Consider the following 7293-nt stretch of genomic DNA (forward strand, 5'->3'; position numbering starts at 1 on the left):
TCAAACACGGTTATTGGTTACATCTCGACTATGTGTAAATGTTTCTAATGCTCGACTAAATGGTGGCTGGTCGTTAGAGGCGTGTAACTGTTCTGTTTTGTAAACACAATAACTACACCGGCTAGTGCAACACAGAGTTCCCTAACTGCCAAAATCTGTTCACTCTTACAAGTCTCACAGGCTGTTCGCCTTACATTTTTTGATTTGGCGTGAACAGCGCATCAGAAAAAGCCTGGATCTGCTGTCTGTGACTGGGGAGAAGTCCTCAAGGACTGGAACTGCTCCTTTTTGGACCTCGGACAAAGAAGTAAACACAAGAGCTAACTCATATCAGGGCATGTCCCAAGATACGCAGATCAATCAACAACCTCACAGAACTGAAAACTCCCCAGAACAAGACCCAAACCCTACAGAAATGGATCGATCCACACCCAAAGACTCTACGACTACATTCCAACTACATCAGCACAACACCACAAACAACCAAGACCCTAAACCAGCTGTCGTCAGTCATCTTAACTACCATCTCCCGAGGAACTGTAACAGTTATACAACAACGACAAAAATGAATAAGGATCCCAGACATACTCCAGCTGCTCACAATCCAGATGCTACCTATCTGCCGCCAAACCAGATGACTACAGCGACAAATAAGGAAGGACGGGGGGTCAAAGAGACCCACACAGACGAATATGACATAAAAGATAGAAGCATAGCACTACACACCTACAGAATGAACATGCTCACAGACCCCCAAATGGATTTGGCTATCATACCACAAGATCCACACATCACTGCCTGCAGTAAGTCCTCGCCCAGGGTATCAGAAGACTCGAAGGAGCAAACTCTCCTTCACTGAAGACGCAAGAAACAACTCTTACAAAGACCACAACAATCCATTGAACTGTCGCTTAAAGTCCTATGCAATAAGACAATCACCATTTTCAGACAATGATAGATACAAAGATCACTCACCAAGATCAATCCATAGAGGTTCCCCATAGCCAGGGCTCAGCATATAGTTGCTCGAGGCGGGGAGCCAAAGTCCCAAGGTATGTCGCATAAAATTCAGTTGGGAGGTCGTCCGGGCCAGGCGTTTTACCTGTCAATATTCCCTTAATTGTTATGCGGATTTCTTGGGTATTGACAGGGTCTCCTAACGTCTTGCAATGCTCTCCGGCCAATTGTTTTAGGGGTATTTGTGTCTGGTATGAATCTTATGTCTCCCCAGTGAGACAAGAGGGTGCTGCGTACAAATTCCTATAATAGTTGCAAAATTCCTGATTGATTAATATAGGGGAATATTAAGGCTGGCCATTTTGAGCCTGTATCCTAGTAATGGGGTACCTCTGGGCTCGGGTTTAATGACCCATGCTAACAGCCTTCCTGCTTTGCCTTCTTCCTCATGCATTTTCGTTATGTATTGTTTATAATCGTGGGTCCGTAACTTCTTTAAGACAGCATTATACTGTTTTCTCGTGTCTTGGGCGTCTGTTAAGGACTCTTGTTGCCTACCAACTGTGTTATCTAATACGTATTTTTTCTTTTCCAGAACCTGTAATTCTTTACGTAACTATGCTTGGGTTCCCACTGTCTGGCCAATACATTGCCCTCTTGTCACCACTTTTAAGACCTTCCATTCTACCAGTTTTGTGGGCACTGATCCCAGATTATTAAGGAAATAATCAGAAATCACCCCGCTATCGAGTTACAGTAGCAGGCATTTTCTAGCGAAACTCGGGGCCTGCGGTCGCTCTCCTATGGCGGTAAATTGCAGTAGTACAGGGCTATGGTCCTCCCCAAGTATTCAGAGTATGTTACACTCTGGGACAGTTTATAGGAGCATACAAAGTGATCTATTCTAGTGTGTAGGTTGTGTACATGGGGAAAAATAGGAGTAAGTACAGTCCATGCCATTCTGCGTCCGCCAGACATCTATCAGTCCCAAGTGTCAAAGCCAATCTCGCAGCCCTTCAGCCAGTTTTCTCATAACATTCGCTTTTAGGGGGGAAATGATCTATCCAAATGTATGTCTAGAATGCAATTGGATTCGCCTCCCAGTAGGGATGCATCTGGGGGTGTACTTGCCAGATGTGCAGAGAGTGAATGGAGGAAGCTTAATTGGTCCTGATTAGGGGCGTTAATGATCCCTAGGGTAATCTCTTTACTGTATAATCTGCCTTCTATTAAAACCATACCTGCCATCTCTATCTATGATGGTGTGACTTAAATCAAAAGGTGTCCCAGTTTTTATCTATGCTGAGTAGGGTGTGGCATAGAGTTGGCCTCGCCATCTCCGTCTAGCTCAGGCCCTGCCAAATGTGTATCCTGGAGCATGGCGAACCGGACCCCTCTACCATTGAGATATCTATGTATGTGGTGCCTTTTGGAGGGGGATCCCATTCCCTTGACATTCCAGGACATAAAGGTCATCACCAATGCTGTGTTAGGTTTGTTCGCCATTCCCGTGTTTCTTCATACCTCCTCCACCACCCGAATTAAGCTTGTGCCCCCATATGGATAAATGTAAAACAACAGTTGATGGACAGAATGCAGAACAATATCATACATTCACCCCAGTACAGAGATCTGGGCCTAAATCCATTGTTTTTTTGCACTCCACACCACCCCAGTTCAGACATGGCCATATGCAAATCAGCCTTGACCCTGTGCCTCATGGGAACAGTCCAGCCCGAACTGCCAAGCCATGTCTTTTCTGGACTGGAATCAAGCATCCTAGGACCGGTTTCTGGCTATCAGCCTTCTTCAGCCAGGATAGCTTGACTCCAGTGGTGTGGAGAGCATGGGACTCACGTCTGAGCATACCCCTCCCACTCGGGGTGACAAATGCAACAAGCACTGGCGTTGCCAATAGGTCTCGTAGTAGGAAAGTTGGAGCTATTGGTTTTGTAAATGACAAAGCCCTTTATGTATTTAAAATGATAACCAAAGTGAAAGGCATTGTTATTTGCAATTGTAATGGCTCCAACTGTCGTACTGCGAGACCTATTGGCAACGTGAGTGGTTTTTCGTGTGTGAGTGGCATTGTGTGTGTGAGTGGCGTTGCGTGTGTGAGTGGCGTTGCGTGTGTGAGTGGCGTTGCGTGTGTGAGTGGCATTGCGTGTGTGAGTGGCGTTGCGTGTGTGAGTGGCGTTGCGTGTGTGAGTGGCGTTGCCTGTGTGAGAGGCGTTGCCTGTGTGAGAGGCGTTGCCTGTGTGAGAGGCGTTGCCTGTGTGAGTGGCGTTGGCTGTGTGAGTGGCGTTGCATGTGTGAGTGGCGTTGCATGTGTGAGTGGCGTTGCATGTGTGAGTGGCGTTGCATGTGTGAGTGGCGTTGCGTAGTTGAGTGGCGTTGCGTAGTTGAGTGGCGTTGCGTAGTTGAGTGGCGTTGCGTAGTTGAATGGCGTTGCATGTGTGAGTGGCGTTGCATGTGTGAGTGGCGTTGCATGTGTGAGTGGCGTTGCATGTGTGAGTGGCATTGCATGTGTGAGTGGCATTGCATGTGTGAGTGGCGTTGCATGTGTGAGTGGCGTTGCGTAGTTGAGTGGCGTTGCGTAGTTGAGTGGCGTTGCGTAGTTGAGTGGCGTTGCATAGTTGAGTGGCGTTGCGTAGTTGAGTGGCATTGCGTAGTTGAGTGGCGTTGCGTAGTTGAGTGGCGTTGCGTAGTTGAGTGGCATTGCATGTGTGATTGGCGTTGCATGTGTGAGTGGTGTTGCATGTGTGAGTGGCATTGCATGTGTGAGTGGCGTTGCATGTGTGAGTGGCGTTGCATGTGTAAGTGGCGTTGCATGTGTGAGTGGCGTTGCATGTGTGAGTGGCGTTGCGTAGTTGAGTGGCGTTGCGTAGTTGAGTGGCGTTGCGTAGTTGAGTGGCGTTGCGTAGTTGAGTGGCGTTGCATGTGTGAGTGGCGTTGCATGTGTGAGTGGCGTTGCATGTGTGAGTGGCGTTGCATGTGTGAGTGGCGTTGCATGTGTGAGTGGCGTTGCGTAGTTGAGAGGCGTTGCGTAGTTGAGTGGCGTTGCGTAGTTGAGTGGCGTTGCATGTGTGAGTGGCGTTGCATGTGTGAGTGGCGTTGCATGTGTGAGTGGCGTTGCATGTGTGAGTGGCGTTGCATGTGTGAGTGGCGTTGCGTAGTTGAGTGGCGTTGCGTAGTTGAGTGGTGTTGCATGTGTGAGTGGCGTTGCATGTGTGAGTGGCGTTGCATGTGTGAGTGGCGTTGCATGTGTGAGTGGCGTTGCATGTGTGAGTGGCGTTGCATGTGTGAGTGGCATTGCATGTGTGAGTGGCGTTGCGTAGTTTAGTGGCGTTGCGTAGTTGAGTGGCGTTGCGTAGTTGAGTGGCGTTGCGTAGTTGAGTGGCGTTGCATGTGTGAGTGGCGTTGCATGTGTGAGTGGCGTTGCATGTGTGAGTGGCGTTGCATGTGTGAGTGGCGTTGCATGTGTGAGTGGCGTTGCGTATTTGAGTGGCGTTGCGTAGTTGAGTGGCGTTGCGTAGTTGAGTGGCGTTGCGTAGTTGAGACGGCTGGTGACGAGGGCATCTGTGACCGTCTTCCTGGTCTCGGTGGGGATCCACCGGAAGATCTTACGTAGCATGCGCAGGATGTTGAAACAGGACGAGGAGACGGCGTTGACTTGTCTGGTCATGGAGAGGGAGGATTCCAGGATGAAGTCCAGGTTGCGTGCGTGGTCTGTCGGTTTGGGTGCGTTGCCCAGGGCGGGGGGCCACCAGGAGTCGTCCCAGGCGGAGGGTGAGGAGCCCAGGATGAGGACTTCCGTCTTGTCTGTGTTCAGTTTCAGGCGGCTGGTCGTCATCCACTCGGCCACGTCTTTCATCCCTTCGTGTAGGTTGGCTCTGGCGGTGGCGGGGTCGTTGGTCAGGGAGAGGATCAGCTGGGTGTCATCGGCGTAGGCGATGATGTTCAGGTTGTGTTGGCGTGCGATGGCCGCAAGGGGGCTCATGTAGACATTGGAGAGGGTGGGGCTGAGCGAGGAGCCCTGACGGACGCCGCAGATGACTTCTGTGGCTTCTGATCTGAACGGGGGGAGGCGGACTCTCTGTGTCCTTCCGGCGAGGAACGAGATGATCCATTCCAGTGCCTTCTCCTTGATTCCGACGTTGCTGAGGCGCTGCACTAGGGTGCGGTGGCAGGCAGTGTCGAATGCCGCGGAGAGGTCCAGGAGGATAAGGGCCGCTGTTTCTCCGTCGTCCAGCAGGGTTCGGATGTTGTCAGTGCCAGCGATGAGGGCGGTCTCGGTGCTGTGGTTGGCCCGGAAGCCTGACTGAGATGGGTCGAGGGATCCAGTCGTCTCGAGGAAGGCTGCCAGTTGCTTGTTTACGGTCTTCTCGATGACTTTGGCTGGAAACGGGAGGAGCGAGATGGGGCGGTAGTTCTTGAGTTCGGTGGGGTCCGCCGTTGGTTTCTTTAGTAGAGCGCTGAGTTCGGCGTGCTTCCAGCTCTCAGGGAAGGTGGCGGTGTCGAAGGAGGTGTTGATGATGTCCCGCATGTGGGGTGCGATGACAGCGTCGGCCTTGTTGAAGATGTGGTGAGGGCAGGGGTCGGTTGGAGATCCGGAGTGGATGGAGTTCATCGTGCTGATGGTGTCTTCGAGGTTGATCGGTGTCCAGGCGTTGAGGGTGGTGGTGGGGGGCGTTGGTGTGGTCGTGGGGAGCGTTGTTTGTGTGCTGAAGCTGTTGTGTATGTCAGCGATCTTGTTGTGGAAGTAGGAGGCGAGGGAGTTGCAGAGGTCTTGCGATGGGGTGATGTCATTGGTTCCGGCGTTGGGGTTGGAGAGCTCTCTCACGATGTTGAAGAGTTCCTTGCTGTTGTGTGCGTTGTTGTCCAGCCGGTCCTTGAATGCTGTTTTCTTGGTGGCGTGGATCAGTTGGTGGTGCTTTCGGGTGGCGAGCTTGAGGGTAGTCATGTTGTCCGGTGTAGGGTCTTTTCTCCAGGCTTTCTCGAGGGCACAGCAGTTCTTCTTGGAGCTCTTGAGTTAGTCGGTGAACCACGGGGCCTTCTTGCTTCCGGGTCTGCTGGGCGGGGTCCTCAGAGGGGCGAGTTCGTCCGCGCAGGTGCAGATCCATTTTGTGAGGTTGTCGGCGGCTTGGCTGGGGTTCGCTGAGCTGGCGGGAGGGTGCTGGCTTAGGGATGCGGCGAGTTGGTCTGCTGTGATCTTGTTCCAGCTTCTTCGTGCAGCCTGTTGCTGGTGGTGGTGGACCGTGGTCCTTCTGAAGGTGAAGTGGATGCAGCTGTGGTCCGTCCAGTGGAGTCCAGTGGCGTGGCTGAAGGCGATGTCTTTGCTGGACGAGAAGACAGCGTCGAGTGTGTGTCCGGCGAGGTGGGTGGGGGTGGTCACCAGCTGCTTGAGTCCGAGGGTGGCGAGGTTGTCAAGCAGGGTGGTGGTGTTGCGTTCGTTGTTGTTCTCCAGGTGGAAGTTGATGTCCCCGAGGAGGATGTAGTCAGCGGAGGGGAGGGCGTGCGGGCTGATGAAGTCAGCGATGTCTTCGCTGAATTGAGTGCGTGGTCCCGGGGGTCGGTAGATCAGGGTGCCCCTGAGGGTGGTCTTGGGGTCGGTGTGGATCTGGAAGTGCAGGTGTTCGGCGGTTGTCAGGGTGTCGTCGGTGTTGGTCGAGATGCGGATGCTGTTCCTGTGGATGATGGCGATGTCTCCTCCAGTCTGCTTGTCGCAGTCTCTCCGGATGATCTTGTAGCCCTTTGGGATGGCGATGGCGATGTCGGGCGCTGAGGAGGCGTTCATCCAGGTTTCCGTGAGGAAGGCAACGTCAGGAGCTGTGGTGTCGAGGAGGTTCCAGAGCTGGACGGCGTGTCTGTGGACGGAGCGGGTGTTGAGCAGGATGCACTGCAGGTGGTTGCTGCTGGTGTTCGGCTTGGTGGGCGCTGGTGCAGTGCAGGTCCGGATGCAGGAGAACTTGCAGGACTGGCAGGTGAAGGGTCCGTGGGTGCGTCTCGGGGTGGCTCGGTAGCATCCAGGGGTTCGGCCGGTGTTGAGTGCATTAAGGGTGGCGGCGTCGTATGTCCGGCGGGTGGGCAGGGGTCTGCGAGGGCCAGGGGTCCTGGCGCTGGGCGCGGTCCAGGCGCGGACGGGCGCAGACGGGCTTACCTTTGGCGCACCTTCGGCGCTCAATCGGTGCTCCCGCTGCGCGCGTCTGCTGCGCGGTCGCTCTGGGGGCGTCATAAGAGGGGAGCCGGGAGGGAGGGTCTGCGGGGAGGCGGAGAGCACGGGAACCAATCGGCGGCCGGGGGGCGGGGTCTCGTGGGAACCGGCGGGAAAGCCTG

Source organism: Lissotriton vulgaris, chromosome 5, assembly GCF_964263255.1.
Source record: "Lissotriton vulgaris chromosome 5, aLisVul1.2, whole genome shotgun sequence".
NCBI classification, from domain to species: Eukaryota; Metazoa; Chordata; class Amphibia; order Caudata; family Salamandridae; genus Lissotriton; species Lissotriton vulgaris.